Here is a 16,793-nt window from a genome sequence, read left to right as displayed (position 1 = left end):
CCTATCTGGGGTTGTTTGGAGAATTAAATAAACTAACAGTCACAAAATACTTGGACCAGTGCCTGGCACATAGTAAGCTGTCATCCATTATGACTTCTCATAGTCTCCCCAGCAGTGGAGCAGGGCACCTTCACTCCAGCCTCTTCCCTGGGGGTCAGCTAGATTTCCCGCAGAGGCTACAGGCAGGGCTGCTGAGGAAGCCTTGCAGAGCCCTGCAAGTGACCCCAGCATGTTCCCTTCCCCGCACACTGCAGCTAGGTCAGGCCCAGAACACAGAAGGTTAATTGAAGGGCAGAGAGCAGAAATGTTGTAAAAGGAGAGTTCAGAGCAAACATAAAATGAGTGCAGTCGCATCAGGGTGTGGGGGAGGCTGGCAGATGGGTCCCTGCTAGCCCTGTAGCAACCCCCAAGCCCACCTGCCTCATTCCTGCCTGCATTAGAACCGAAATTAAACTAAATATTGACCAACAAGGAGAGCATGCTGCCAGGGCTAAAGAAAGGCTCTGATTGCCAAGGAAACAGGAAAGGCCCTGGCCATAGCATTACCCTGTCACCTTGGCGGAAGCCAGGGAGGAGCTGGGCAGCAGCAGGGGTTGCGGGGTGGAAAAGGAGTCAATGCCAAGGATATGAGGCATACGAAAGAAGGCTCGGTCCAAGGGGAAGGGTTGGGCAGCTCGGTCTAGTGGTCACTGACGCCTGCCCTACTATAAGCTCTGTTATAAAGAGGATGTAAAGTAGCGTAAGACACAGCCCTGCCCTCAGAACGCAAGAATCTAGTTGGCAAGATGAGCCCCATGTAAAGAAAAGTTAAAGAAAACATGAGTATTTTGCAGGACCGTTTGTCACATGCGCAAAATGAGTAGTGGCCTCAGAAGGGAGTTGGAGTCGATAGTTCTTCTTTTAACTAAGTTCTTTTTCTAACTTTTTAATTACGGAAAATGTCAAGTGTATACACAACCAGAGAGGGTGGTAAATGAAAGCCCATGCACCCACCCACCTGGCTTCAGCACACTGCACACCCTGTTTCTCCTCACTTGCCTTTTATTTTTTCCTGGAGTATTTTAAAGAAAAGTCCACATACGTGTCCTTTCACCCATAAATACTTCAGTATGCATGCAGCAGATGATTTTTAAGGTTTTTCCAGCTCCGACCTGGTGAGAGTGTATGTGTGATGGTCAATGTCAGAGGGTTTCTCTGAAGGGGTGAGGAGAAAGTGATGTGTCCATCTGGGGGCTTGGTGTCTGTGAGGAATTTTACAAAAACACGCACACACAACCAGCAGCCCTAAGGACCACCTCTGATCACCCAAAACTGATCCTAGCAGATCTCAGCACAGACAAGGCTGGCTGGAGCAGCTAAGACATGCGGATCTGAGAGAGGCAGAGACTGAAAGAGAATCAGAGAAGCATCCATGTACTTATCAAACATGTAATGGAACCCTACTGCATGGCAGGTGCTGTGCTAGGCTGTGGAGAAGCAGAGGTGTCCCAGGCAAATGAGGCCTCCACTGTCACCAGTTTACATGGGGTGGGGGCGGGTAAGGCTAGGGTGTTAGGGTGTCACACCAGAGGGCATCTCACCTGGAACTAGAGGGCAGGAAACAGAGAAAAAAGGCAAAGGCTCAAAGAACCAGAGACTTAAAGATAGAGGCGGAAGGGGCCCTGGCTCCTGTCCTTTCCGGGCCCCTGCTGAGGACTGCAAGAGACGCCTCCTCAACCCACACAGCCTCGGGGGGTCAGGTGAGCCAGTGTACAGCACGCAGCTCCATTTCTGCCTTCCAGAGCAGAAGAAATACTTCAGGAGAATGTTCGATGCTCAGTCAAATTTACTGAGCTGGATCAAACCAAACCCAGACGCATGGAGCCCAGAGCTGGAAGCTTGCAAGATGTGAACGGACTCTTCTGGGTTTTCCACAGCTCAGCTGAAACATTCAATTGGCCCTAGGCCCTGAGCAGGATTTTAAGTACCCAACATCAGGTTAGAGGCCATAGTTAAGTTGGGGACCCATTTGGTCCTGCTACAGGCTCGATGTGACATACCTACTATGTGCCTAGTACTGCACCGGGCCTGCTCTCATGGAGCTTACCATCTGCTGGGTAGAGAGACATGAAACAAGCATCCTGTCAGTGCTGCACTGTGGGGTCTGTGAGTGCATATTAACCATTCCCTGTAGGGAGACATTATTCCCAATTTTATAGCTGAAGGATCTAAAGCTTAGAGATCTAAATCACTGCCCCGAAGTCACACAACTAGAGAGAGGAACACGCAGACTTGCAGGCCAGGGACTTCTGACTCCAAGACCTATGTTCTTTGCATGACATTGTCTTGGACCCAGCTTGGGGCCTGTCAGAGGGAGCAGGTAAGTGTGAAACAGCCACTGGCAGTGCAGCCAAACGAGATGAGGAGCAGGCGGTGCTTTCAGAGCTTGGAGGAAGGCTGTGGTGTTGACAGAGGGATAGATGTACTCTGGAGTTCCCAATGGCAGAAGTGGCACTCACAGGTGCAAGTTACAGGAAAGCTGACGACGTGAGCAGCCCAGCCATGGCCCAGGTTGTTTCATGCGGAAGAACTAAGCACTGTCTGCCACTGCACAGATCATGAAATGCTTTTACAGCCTTGATTTTTATAACAACCCTGCGAGGCAGTTTATTGTTATTCCATTGTTCAGATGAGTCAACTGAGGCCCAGGAAGTTGTGCCTGCTATTAGGTCTCTCAGCTGGGTAGTGGGAGAGCAAGGACTTCTGCACAGGTTTCCCTGGCTCCAAAGCCTGTGCCTGGTTCACCAGTAGGCTGAAAGGCCACCGTGGAGAGGATTCCTGTGCCACGTGGGTGTGTGTCCTGCCACCTTGTACAACCCTTCAAGACCTAAAAGAGTCTGAAACTTAATGGAAGAGGGATAACTTCTGGTTCTCAGAGGATGAGGATGCGTGAAAAAGGGAAGAGAGGATGCCCAAGATGGAGGGCAGCACAGCATGGGGAGTTGCAGATCAGATTCACAAAGGGCAATTGGAGCAACCTGGATTTACCCTATGAGCAGAGTGCTCTGAAGGGTGGGGACACCTGGTGGCCATATATTGGGTCAATTGGCCAAACCGCTAAGCACTCAATCTGGCCTAGCCTGGAGCTAAGACTCCTCTGGTCACTACCGCTACCGTTTTGCCTCTTGCCCGCTTCTACCTCCCACCTGTCACTACCTCAACCACTGTCCCAGCTGGAGCCACAGAAGGCAGAATCAGGGGTTGCGAGGAGAGGCAGGACTGAACCTCAGGGAAGACTCTGGCCAAAAGAGTTTGTCTGGTTGACCAGCCCAGCTTCTGTGCCCTAGCTCCCTGTCACCTCTGTGGACTTCCACTTTGATGCTTCACCACCTCTGGGAGTGCTATTTTTGGGAGATATGTCAGGGCATAAAGGTGTCTGACTCTGGCCAATCCTGCCTCTGCTGCGTAGACTGCCTGGAGCCCTTCCCACCTTCCCACCTTCTCCCAGCATCCAGCCCTCCCTTCTGCCGTACATGCGCACTTTGGCTCTAACCAAGGCTAGTTATGGCAGTTGCTCTACTGTGCAGTTGAAGTGGCTCATCCCTTTCTGAGGAATGTGTGCTAGCCTAGGGTGGCAGAAGGCTGAGAAGCAGCCCCGGGGAGAAGGCTATTGTGTCAACATACGGAGAAAGAGAAACAGATGGTACAGGCCTGAGGGACAAGGGCTCCGCCACTTGACCAGACACATGTGCGCTGCTCCTCATGTCTCTTTCTTGTGAACCCCTACTCCCAAGAGCCTGGAGAGATAAATGGGAAGTTTCCTGGGATCTGAGATTGGGAAGAATGGACTGAGCAAGGCCCAGTCTCCATAAAAGCATGCCTCTCATAATTGGGCTTGGGCTTTCGACCTGCCAGCATGGCTCCCAGCCCCACTTAGGGATGCCTCAGGTCAGGGCATGTGCTCTCTCCAGAGCTGAGGGGCTGGCTCATTACTAGGCAGGGGCAAGTGGCTTCACAGCCTCTTGAACCTCAGCCCTTCTACTTTTCCCCTTCAAAGTACAAATGTCCTTGTAGACCACACTCTGAGCCAGTGCATCCATAGGACAGGGAACAACTGACTGGACATTTTTCCCATTGACAGGAGACCAGTAGTAAAATTGATGACATCTTCTTTCCTGGTTTTTATCCCACAGGTGGCTGGCTAGCATCTGCTCTTCCATCTCTGTCTCGTTTTGACACTGGTTTGCTGTCTGCTCACACTCTCTGTATTCATCCATGTCCGTGTGTTTTTCCTAGGAGCTGTGCAGGCTAAAGGGATTATGTCTCTATAAGAACTAGACTTCATTGTGCTCTGTGATGGGCTACACTGATCACCTCTTTTGGTGACAGGGCTGGTGCAGGCAACTCTCTGGTCTTTATTGCCCTCTTTCTTGTCATAATAGGAATAGACTCAGGTACAAGAACTTCTTGGGCCAAGTGACAACAGGAGGGTTCCTAAGAATTAGGTTGGGAAGAGGACATCCACTCTGGAAGATGCCCAATAAGAATAACCAGTTGGTTTAAGGCATTATACTCAGTAATAATTTTAACATTTAACTCTTTCACTTCTAGAAACTCCATTTGTTTCTTTTTCATATCTGCCTGGTGATTCCTGATAGCGTTCTATTGCTTACTCATCTTTGTGATTTTATGCTTAATTTTTAGAAAATATTTCATACATAACTGTTCTGTATCTATCAAATCCAGTACCTGAAGTTCTTGGGGAGGGTCTAAATCTATTGTTTGTTTGGTTGGTTGACTCACTCTTGGTTTCTTGCTTTTTTATGATTTATTTTACTTGATCTTAATCTGTGGGAATCCTGAAGCCCTAGGTTAAGAATGTTTACCTCTGGACAGGATTTAAATATGGTTTGCTCATACGTCAGGTAGTATTACCATCTTGGGATGACTTCAGCCCATTTTGAGACCCAACTTAAATTTCTCTGTTTGCTTTTAGCCCAAGGTTCCATCCCCCAGTGACAAATCAGGGATCACCTGGTTTTACTGTTGGTGTAGCTCTCAAAGCAAGTGTTCCTCCCTCTGCTTACTCCTGACTCCTCCCAACTGTAATGTGGCCTTAGATTTGTTCCTTTTTATTGGAGGTAAGATAGATTCCCCTACTTCAAGTGAATCATACAATGCATCAAAAAGAATACTTTATTCAGGATAAAAGTGTTTTGCAGCAGAAAGGCCCTCTGATCATCCAGTATGCCGAGTCGGCAGTTCCAAGGATAATCTCTTCATAATTCATTTACTCATTCAACAAATGTCTTGAGTGCCCACCCTGTGCCAGGCATGGTTCTAGGTACTAAGGATACGGCCTCTCCTCTCCTGGAGCTTGCAGTTTGATTCAAGAAGTCCATCCCAGGAGCCAATCCAGTCCATGGAACACACACCAGGGGGATTGCTTTCCCTCTCATTCACTCATGAACGATTGAGTCCCTACTCGGCATCGTGCAGCATGTCAGGCACCTGGGATCCAGAGATAGAAAGGCCTGTCCTCAGATTGCTCTTATTTTAATAAGGGAAATAGATATTTTGGGGAGGTATGTCAGGGCATAAAGGAGTAAGTGCTCCAACCAAGGTGGAAAGACAGGAATAGGTAATGCTCTGCCTGGGAAAGTCAGGAAGATCCCAGGGAGGTGACATTTGAACAGCATCTGGAAAGATGAGTCTGAGTTACCTAGCAAAGAGAGAGAGAGAGAAGGCCATTCTCAGCTGAGAGAAGGGCCTGGGTAGAACCTTGAAGTCATGGAGGAGCCCAATGCATATGGGAACACAGATGCATACAGTGTGGCAGGAGCATGTGACAATAGAAGAAAGGGAAAGGTGGGAGTTTGGCTAGAGATGGAAGGGGCTGCCCCACTTCCCAAGCCTGAGCCTCACCCCAACATTCTCCCCTCCACCCTCACAGTGACTCAATTACCAAGCCCAACAGAAAAGGACAGATAGGTATAATAAGTACCTATCTGTCCTCTCTTTCCCATCCCCACTGTGTCATTGCCTTGCCTCAGGCCTTTCCTGCCTGGACTGATGCAGTAACCTGCTAACTGGTTTCCCTGCCTCTACTTTCATCCCCATCCAATCCATCCACCACACTGCTTTCAAGGTGATCTTTCAAAGATGAATATTTGTTCATATCATTTAAAATCCTTCACTGGAAACCTGCTGATTTCAGGAAGAAGTTCAAATTCCTGGATTAACCCAGAAGGATCTTCATGTGACTACCCCTCCAGCCTCATCTCCCACCTACCCTTTACTCCAGCCAGTAATTTCTCATAGTTCTTCCTTCACAGCTCAGAAGTCAGCCTGTGCTGCTGCCTCCAAGGGATCCTCTGACCACCCTCCAGTTTGATTTAGAGGCCCCTCTTTTGTGCTCACACAGGATCCTGCATACATCCTTCTTGTAGTGTTGTGACATTGGACCATCATCAGGATTTATTTGTCTGTCTTCCCTATAAACATCATCAGCTCCTTGAGGACAGAGGACATACCTGTCTATTTAGCTTTGTATTCCCAGTCCTAACAAACATCCAGCAGATGTTTGATACATTCATCAATCCAGGAGGATGGGGGGAAAAGTATTGGCCAGTACAAGGGGTGTACTAGGTGGAGTAAACAGTGCGCAGGGAATCCCTCTGGATGAGCAGGCAGGATCTCCCACCTGATGTCTGACTTCGTTTCCTCATGTACGCTTGACTGGTCTGAAGCTGGCTGCTATGACCCCTTTCCACTGACATGCTATGAGTCTACAGATCTGTGACCTATGGAGAGAGGATGATTGAAAGCAGTGGTCCCCAGATCCCAACATCAGTGATGCCTAGGAACTTAGAATGCAGACTCTCACATCTCACTCCAGAGCTACAGGATCAGAAATCTGAGATTGGGACTCAGCAATCTATGTTTTATCAAGCCTTCCAGGCAATTCTGATGCACACTAAAGTTTGAGAACCAATGGTTTAGAGGAACGGCTTTGTCACCCAGCACAACCATTGAGGTGGCAAGACGAGATTATTGCCATAGGCCAACAGTGGTAAAGTGATCTTGGCCAGGAGCCTGCCGCTGTGACTGGCTATGACTCTACAAGCCAGATCTAACTACAGCAATGACCTGGAAGGGTCACCCACCCCTTTTTCCAGGACTCTCTGCTGGCAGAGCTCAGGAAACATCTCCCAGAGAACCTCCCAGCAGGGTTTCTGGGTTCATGCCACTTTGAGAGTTTCTCCATTGTCTCAAGGCTGTCCTTTCTCTTTTTTTTTTTTTTTTTTATTTAACTTTAAGTTCAGGGGTACAAGTGCAGGTTTGTTATGTAGGTAAACTTGTGTCACCCAGGTATTAAGCCTAGTACTCATTAGTTATTTTTCCTGATCCTCTCCCTCCTCCACCCTCCAATAGGTCCCAGTGTTTGCTGTTCCCCTCTATGTGTCCATGTGTTCTCATCATTTAGCTCCAACTTAAAAGTGAGAACAGGCAGTATTTGGTTTTCTATTCCTGCCTTATTTGCTAAGGAAAATGGCCTCCAGCTCCATCCATGTTCCTGCAAAGGACATGGTCTCATTCTTTTTTATGGCTGTGTGGTATTCCAAGATGTGTATGTGCCACATATTTTTTTTAATCTAGTCTACCATTGATAGGCATTTAGGTTGATTCCATGTCTTTGCTATTGTGAATAGTGCTGCAGTGAACATTCGCATGCATGTGTCTTTATGATATGCAAGACAACCTAGGCAATACCACTCTCGATATAGGAACAGGTAAAGATTTAATGACAAAGATGCCAAAAGTAATTGCAACAAAAGCAAAAATTGACAAATGGGATCTAATTAAACTAAAGAGCTTCTACACAGCAAAAGAAACTACTGACAGAGTGAACAGACAACCTATAGAATGGGAAAAAAATGTTTGCAAACTATGCATCCGACAAAGATCTAATATCTAGCATCTATAAGGAACTTAAACAAGTCAACAAGCAAAAAAGCAAATAACCCCATTAAAAAGTGGGCAAAGGATATGAACAGACACTTTTCAAAAGAAATATATGCGGCCAACAATTACAGGAAAAAAAAGTTCAACATCACTGATCATTAGAGAAATGTAAATCAAAATCTCAGTGAGATACCAGCTCACACCACTCAGAATGGCTATTATTAAAAAGTCAGAAAATAACAGATGCTGGTGAGGTTGTGGAGAAAAAAGGAAGACTTATACACTGTTGGTGGGCGTGTAAATTAGTTCAACCATTGTGGAAGACAGTTTGGCAATTCCTCAAAGACCTAAAAACAGAAATACCATTCGACCCAGTAATCCCATTACTGGGTAAATACCCAAAGGATTATAAATCGTTCTGTCACAACGAGGCTGTTCTTTCTCATGTGGATTAGCCAGGTCTTCGGCTCATTCCTCTCCTCCTGCAGCGAGAAAGAGGAGTGCTTTGAAGTCAGACAAGCCTACTGTGGAGCACTGGCTTGGATAAGCCGATGATCTTGAGCATGTTACTTAACTTCTCTGAGCTTCAGTTTCCTCATCTCAAAAATGGGGCCAATAGTACTTTGTAAGGTTGTTATGAAAATGAAATGGCCCATACTGATGCTAAATAAATTATTATTGAATTGCCACTGTGGTTATTATTAGATTACCTTGCTCTGAGCCTCATGTGTCCCGTCTGGGTCCACCTCCAGGTTGTGTCTTCAGAGGAACTTCAAGATTCCTAAAAGCCATCCTATCTTTTTGGTTCCTGGCTCACTGCTGGGGCTCACTTTGCAGGTGAGCCCAGGAGAGTGCCCAGCTGCAGAGACATGAGCAGAGGTGTGTGTTGGGGGTAGAGGGTGCATGTGGTAGAAAGGAGAGGTTATATGGGGTTTCATTTCATTTCCCAAGTCTCCCACCTTGAGATTTGACAGCATAGGGCTAAAGTGTTTTTGTAGAATTGTGGCTAGGTTGATGCCCTAGATCTGGTCGCCTCTGAAGTGTTCTCCTCCCTTGCTCTCTACCAGGACTGCTGCCTGTCATGTTGGCTCCCCAGGAACCATAGCTTTGGGCCAGATGCATAGTGGCTATGCATAGACTTCGGAATCAAAGGGACCTGGTCTGTGTCCCAGTTCTGCAGCTGGCTAGCCAACTGACCTTGGGCATATTACTTGCCACTCTGTGCCTCAGTTTCCTCATCTGTAAAATGAGGATAATAATAGTATTTACTCATGGGAGGGGATTTGGACATGAAAAGAGGCTGCACAGGTGTTTGTCATGGGATGAACTCAGCACTGGCTGGTATTTTTGGTGTCTCTTCCATGATGGTCTACTGTTGTCTTTTGCCCCTGGACAAGGAGGAAGCCACAGAGGTCTGAGTCCGTGGAACTCACTATGGTGGCCTAGTCTGCTCTAAGAACTCTCCTCACCCTGGTCCCACCCAACAGGACAGCTTCTGTGCCCCACCCCCATCCCCAACACTGAGGCTCCAGGAAGCCAAGTTCAGGGGCATCCCAGTGGAGAAGATGGGTGCAGCAGTGGGTGTGGCAGTGAGGCTGAGACATCATCCTTGCAGAAACTCATTGGGGATGTGTCTCCCTGCTTGAGCTCCCAGCAGCTGGGCCCTAACTGGGCAGTGCCCTGGTCTCCAGTAAAGAATGGACTCCCCACCACACAGGCAGCCATGCCCCTACCTGAGAGGCAGGCAGAACTGGTTGGGGGAGCTTGGCTTGCACTAATCTCTTGGCTCCTGGAGGAAGAAATGAAGGGAGCAATTAATTGTACAAGGCAGGTGGTTTGTGCAGCTTAAGTTCAGATAAAAAGTTTAATTATCCCTAAGCCCTAATACAAATTAATTAGCCTTACATATTAGGAGGGTAAGCTTCCTTGCTTTTGCCTCAGTCCAGACATTACTGTGGATTACCGAGGATGTGCTGGGAGAGAGAGAGCAACAGAAGCAGAGTCCCTGAGCCCCACCTGCTCAGGGCAGACAGCTGCGTCCACGTTGTTCCCAGATAGGGTTTGAGTGTGAGTCCTAACTCTGGGCTGGGCACCACAGCTCACCTGTACCTGGGATGTCATCTCCAGGAAGGATTTCTTATCCCTTACTATCCCTACCCACAAAGCCAGGATAGAGGGAAGAGGAGAGTTCTTATTTGCATGAGTAGAGGAAGACAAAAGGAAATAAGGCTTTGGGTTTAAATTTCTTTTTCTAAGCCATGACTGTTTTTTTTTTTTCTTTCCTTACGCCCTCTTTCTTCAAAATTCCACAGAGAAAATAGGCCATAAATGCCATTAGGACTTAGAGAATCACCATTAGCTCCCCTACTTCAGTCTTCTGCCCAGGTGGGCCCCAGGAGGGACCATGGGATAAAGGGTCCTGCACACCACGGTCATTATGCTCATAATTAGCTGCCATTTAATGAGTGTTTACTGTGTAATAGGCATGTAGTCTTTGCAACAACGTTGAGTTAATTTACTCATTAACTCATACATTCAACAAACAGTTATTGAAGTGCTTTGAGCAGGGGAAATGACATGCTTTGATTTGCATTTTAAGAATATGCTTCTGGCCGGGCGCCGTGGCTCATGCCTGTAATCCCAGCACTTTGGGAGGCCAAGGCGGGAGGATCACGAGGTCAGGAGACTGAGACCATCCTGGCTAACACAGTGAAACCCCATCTCTACTTAAAAAAAAATACAAAAAATTAGCTGGGTGTGGTGGTGGGCGCCTGTAGTCCCAGCTACTCAGGAGGCTGAGGCAGGAGAATGGCGTGAACCTGGGAGGCGGAGCTTGCAGTGAGCCGAGATCCGTGCCACTGCACCCCAGCCTGAGCGACAGATGGAGACTCCGTCTCAAAAAAAAAAAAAAAAAAAATGCTTCTGGCTGGGTGTGGTTGCTCACACCTGCAATCCCAGCACTGTGAGAGGCCAAGATGGAAGGACTGCTTGAGGGCAGGAGTTCTAGACCATCCTGGGCAACATAGTGAAACCCACCTCTACAAAAAAATAAAAATTCAGCTGGGCATGGTGGCAACCACCTGCAGTCCTTATGCAGTCCAGCTACTCAGGAGGCTGAGGTGGGAGGATCACTGGAGCTAAAAAATTTGTATTATTTTATATATATATAATAATATATATTATCACATATATAATTATATATTATAATATGTATATATTATGTTCCCATATATAATATATATTTCATATATTATATATAGCCTATATTTCATATATTATATAATATATATTACCTATATTATATTATATATTTTTTATATATATATATGATCGTCCACTGCCTTTCCCTGGATAAGTCACTTCCCCTCACATCCTCCTTTTTTTTTTTTTTTTTTTGTCTTTGAATTGATCTGGATAATCTCTAAGCTCTCTTTTAACTCTCACTTGTTCTTAAGGCCATGGAAGAGGGGGAAGCTGACCAATCCACTCAAGGATTGGTCATATATATTTATATATGGGGAACAAAAGTAGAAGTGAGAATTAATTCTGGTTAAGAGACTTTTGCAGAAGTCCAGTTTAGAAATTATGATGGTCTGGGCCCAGGGTTTATTTAATAAACACTTACAAATAAGGCTCTTCCTATATGCCAAGTTGAGCTTTCACAAAAAAGTAACTTATGCAATCCCTCACAACAACCCTGTGACGTAGGCACTATTAATTGATCAATGCCAGGAAATTGAAGACAGAGGATTTAAGTATCATGGCCAAAGTCACCCAGCTAACAAGTGGCAGAGCCGGGATTGGCCCTGGGTAGTCTGGCACTCGGAGACCATACTTTTAACCACTGTGCTGTGCTGCTGCCACTGAGCAGAGGTGGAGAGAAGGGGCTAAGCTCTTGCTGACTCCTCAGCCCTCTTCCACAGCCTTCCTCTCCCTAGCCCCACCTTCACTTCCGCTTCCGTCCTTCCCTGACCCTGGGAGGAGCAGGATGTGACAGAAAGAGCAGGGGCAGTGGAAACAACCTGAGCTCTAACCCCAGTAGTTCTGCCTCTTACTACTTGAGTGACCTTGAACAAGTTCCTGTCCTCTCTGGAGTTTCGCTCCTCATCCCTAAAGTGGGCTAACCCTACCTGATAGGGTGGGTTACTGTGAGACCCACTAATGCAGGTAAGTTCCTAGCACAAGTTCCTCTGGTACATCGTTCCTTTCCATTCTTCCATTCCCCAACTCCTCTTCTTCGGGCCAAATGTGCCCATTCCTTTGATTGTTTCCCTTGAGAGGATTTCCAGACAGTTCACCATCCCAGCCTCCCTTCTCTAGACATGATCCAGTTAATCAATGTCCTACAGACTATATAGTGCCTGGAACTCGATACAGCAGCCTAGAAATGGTCTGCATCTAGGAGCAGAGTACGACACCCACTCCCTTTTTCCAGACACTGCACTCCCATCAATCCAGCCAAGAATGGCATTAGGTTTTTAACAGCCTCTTTATACTGGTGGATGATGTTGAAGTTAAATTCCCTGGTGATTTTTAACAGAGACTCTTTTTAAGCCAGGTCTTTCCCATCAGCTATACGTCATTGATTATTTGAATCAAAATGCCGGTGTTCTCATTTATCTTTGTTAAAATTAATCTGGTTGGTTTCACCCATGATTATAACCTGTTAAAATCCTTTTGACTCCTGAAGACCTCAATTCATAGTAGCTCTGTCATTTAGAAATGTGAGGAGCTTACTTTCAAAGAATCACCAGTAGCAGCCTCATCACCATCATTACCACAGGATCTAAATGAAAGAAGGTTAAACAAAAATAGTAATTCGTTAGTGAGCAGAGTCAAAGGAAGGATGGAACAGCTAAGCGACAGGAAAGTCAGGGGTACAGCTGGTCCTCGGTAAGAATTAGAACAGGAATTCCAGTTCCATCACCGTCCTTTCCATCACACATCTCCTGCGAGTGCCAGCCTTCTTCCTCCCCGACTGCAATCCCACTTTTCCCCATGGCACTGCATGGCTGCCAACAGCTCCAGAGCTTTGCTTGCTGCCGCATCGGCTTCTTTGAAAGAGACTGATCTGGTCCCTAACGTAAAAGTCCAAGGAAGGGGAAAGGATGTTTAACATCAGCCATCAGAAAAATCCAAATCAAAACCACAATGAGATAACACCCACCAGGATAGCTATAAAAAGACAGACAATAACAAGTGTTGTCTCAGATAAGGAGAAACTGGACCCCTCATTCATTGCTGGTGGGAATGTAAAATGGCACAGCCACTTCGGAAAACGTTTTGGCAGTTCCTCAAACTCTTCAACATAGTTACCATATGACTCCTAGAGAAATGAAAACGTGTCCACACAAAAAGTTGTACACAAATGTTCATAGCAGCATTATTCAGAATAACTCAAATGTGGGAACAACCCAAATGTCATCAACTGATGAATGAATTAACAAAATGTGGTGTATCCAGACAGTGGAATGTTATTCAGCCATAAAGAGGAATGGAGTACTGATACATGCTACAACATGGGCGAACCTTGAAAACACATTCAGTGAAAGAAGTCAGACATGAAAAGCCACATATATGGTTCCATTCACATGAATTGTCCAACATAGGGACATCTATAGAGAGAGAAAGTAGATTCGTGGTTGCCTAAGTCTGAGAGGTGGGATGTGGAATGGTCACTGACTGTTAATGGGTACACATTTCTTTTAGGGGTTATGAAGTGCTCTAAAATTAAACTGTGGTGATGTGAGCACAACTCTCTAAATACACTGAAAACCATTGAAATGTACAATCGAAATGGTTGGATTTTATGGTATGTAAATTGTGTCTCAGTAAAGCTTTTAAGAAATAAATCCAGGAAAGGAAGTCATTGACCCAGCTTGGGTGAGATGTCCTATTTTGAACTCACCAGCTGTGGCAAGTGGGCATGGGGGCATGGGAAATACGGCAGCTTATCTGGACAGTTTCCATCATCATGGGAATGAGGGACACAGTTCCTATTAGGGTGTCAGCAGACAAAACAATAGGTACCCACCACACTGGCTAATTCTAGACAACTTACAGTTATTCAAACACTGAATTATTTCTTCTGAATTACCTCATTAATTATCGCAACAACCCTGGGGATATAAAAGCCATTTTATAGTTGATAGAGGCTCAGGTTAAATAAATGCCCCAGGATCACTTAGCTAGTTGGTAACTAATGTAAGCTACGGTTCAAACCCAGGTTGGACTCCAGTGTCCTCTCTTAATTATTAGGCCATGCTGCCTCCTCTAGCTTTATACAAGTTGTTGAAAAATTCTGGAACATATCACTGGAGACCTAACTTGAGATCCATTCTTTATTTCATTTACTTATTCACTTTTTCATTAAAGGAGATGTTTTGACATGAAAACCCTGAACTTCCTTTGCTGGCATAGGACCACAGTTGGTAATCTTTGAGAAGTGCCCAAAGACTGGAGATGGTCGTGCAAACCCTGCTAACCACACTGCTCTCCACACCACACTCCTCCAGCTTGTCAAGGGTATAAGGAACTGGGACAAGAACACATCTTGTTAAAATCATGATGCAGTAGGTCTGGAGCAATCTCCTGATCTACCAACCAGTTAACGTCACTGTCAAAACAAGAAATAAGGTTAATTTGGCAAGATGTGTGCCTAGTGAACCAATACAGCTTATTTTCCAAGTATTCACAAGCTGTCTACTTAATAATCTGCACTCAAATTCTGCCAGCAATTTGATGGCACAATTTATGGATACCAAGCCTACTGGTCTGTGGTTTCTCAGACCTCCTTTTGCCTTCTTTAAAAATTCAGTACAACCGTTTTCCATCTCTAGTCGCTTGGTAATTTTCTGCTGCACCATGATTTCTCAAAGATCCAGGGCAGTGGTTCTGCAACCCCATCTGCACATTCCTCCTGTCTCCCAGGTGGGATTCATGTGGGCCTGTGATGTAAATCTACTGAATTCCGCTGGACACTTGCCTGCTCTCCCGTCTCCTGCTTTAAGCTCTGGATCCTTCTTTTCGGCATTTGTTCCAGCTTCTCCAAGATGCAGCTGCTTCTTCCTGGTGGAGGAGGCAGAGGACGCCTGGGAGTGGATTGTTCGGCTTTCTCCCTGTCATCTGTCACTAGCAGACCATCTGCACCAGCAGAAGGCATGGCTTCCCTTCTTCTTCTTTCTTCATATGGATGAGACATCTTTCTGTTGTCCTTAGCATTCCTCACCAGCCGTGGTCACTCTGAAATGCAGCCTTCCTGGCACTGTTTTTCTGCACTCCTGCCATGCTTTATTGTCATCCACAGCCCTGTGCCTGCAGGCCCCCTTTCAGTTGTGTCATCTGCAAATCCAGCTAAGGTGATATATCTCAAAGGCAGCCCCTTTTTCTTCATTAATTGGGCTATTTGAACTTGGGACAACTGACTGTGTTTTTAGAGTTTCCCATCAACAGAGACTGTGGTTTTCAGAATGCCTAGCTAAAAGTAATATTATCTATTGTTTGTGGAGCTGTATATGTCACAATAGGATTATGATCTAGGTTACTGTTATTATCTTCATTTTACAGACAAGGAAACTGAGGCCCAGAGTAACATTCCCCCAAGATCATACAGTTATTTTATGGAGCAGGGTGAGTCTTGAACCCATGTTATCTAAGTTCAGAATCCATGTTCTCAACCACTTCCCTGGAGGCCTCTCCTGAGTACCATGGCAGAGGAGACAACCCTAGCTGCAAAGATCTAGAAGGCTCTATCACAGGCCCTAATGCTAGTGCACATCCAGGACATCTCGAGCCAGGGCAAAGGGCATGAACACTGAAGGAGAAGGAAGACAGTCTCAAAACAGGAGCCTACTTCAAAGGGAATTGAGAGGCTTAAGTGAGATCATTCATTCATTCATTCACCGAATACTTGTCTACCTCTGCCATGTCCTCCACCAAGTTCTCCGGTGTTCATACATCCTTGTGAAATGGCTTGCCCCATCCCCTTCCACATCCTCTCTGGAAGTCCAAGCCCCGTGGTTTCCTCAGGACAGATGACTTTGAGCCTATTTTAGCAGAAGCAATTCCTGGTCATCCTAAGCTTGTTTCTGCTCCAGACACCCAGAGGGCACAGAGGCAGGGGAGATGGTGTTTCTGGCTTTAGCCGAAGGAGTAATCACAGCTCTTTGCTTAATAAGGCCTTGCTTAATAAGGCCTTTCAATTATCTCAATAAAGAGGAGACTAAACACTTAACCACTGTGGAGAGTATCTTATTGATTGGAGGACAGAGGCTCTGGCCTGCCTGCCCAGGACTGAGTAGGATCCAGGCCAACCTGGTCCCAGAGGGCAGCTGCTAGGGTGTGAAGTACTTAAAAGAGTTTCTCCAAGCTCTGAGAGGAGCCAGCACAGTTCCAAAGTGGCTTCACAACTTTAAGGGGCTGAGCTTCAGAGCTCATGGTCCCCCTCTGAGATGCTATGGCTACTGGAAAATAGACAAAAGCAAGAAGAGTGGCTTTTAATCCCAGTTGAGCAAAGAAGAGCTGTCAATGTAATTAGCCTCAGTTCCTGCATCTGTACAATGGGGATAAGAATACAAAGTTCACAGGGTTCATGGGGCTTGTGTGAGGTAAATATGCAGAAGTGCTTTGTAAATTATAAATCCACATGAATAGGTGAGTCTGTTATTTGCTGTTATCATCATTAATGAGATTCTGTTACTCTTCTGCTTAACATGGTGCCTCACTGAATGGGATAAACCCATATTCCTCCCCATGGCCCGTCAGATGCTGCGTGATCTGGCCCCTGCCTGCCTTACCCTCCTCTTGTGGTGTCTAGTCCTGCTGACCCTTGACAGTTCCTAGATCAGACC

General features: G+C 46.2%; 1 protein-coding gene across 2 annotated transcripts in view; it reads left to right on the top strand.

Moving 5' to 3' along the window:
• KCND3 (potassium voltage-gated channel subfamily D member 3) overlaps nucleotides 1-16,793 on the top strand; it is a 215,084-nt gene that overhangs the window by 186,072 nt on the left and 12,219 nt on the right. The gene's annotated exons all lie outside the window — the stretch shown is intronic.

The sequence above is a fragment of the Theropithecus gelada genome, chromosome 1 (genome assembly GCF_003255815.1).
Source record: "Theropithecus gelada isolate Dixy chromosome 1, Tgel_1.0, whole genome shotgun sequence".
In the NCBI taxonomy this organism is placed as follows: domain Eukaryota; kingdom Metazoa; phylum Chordata; class Mammalia; order Primates; family Cercopithecidae; genus Theropithecus; species Theropithecus gelada.
Note: the sequence above shows the minus strand (reverse complement) of the source record. Positions and strands in the feature narration are given on the sequence as shown.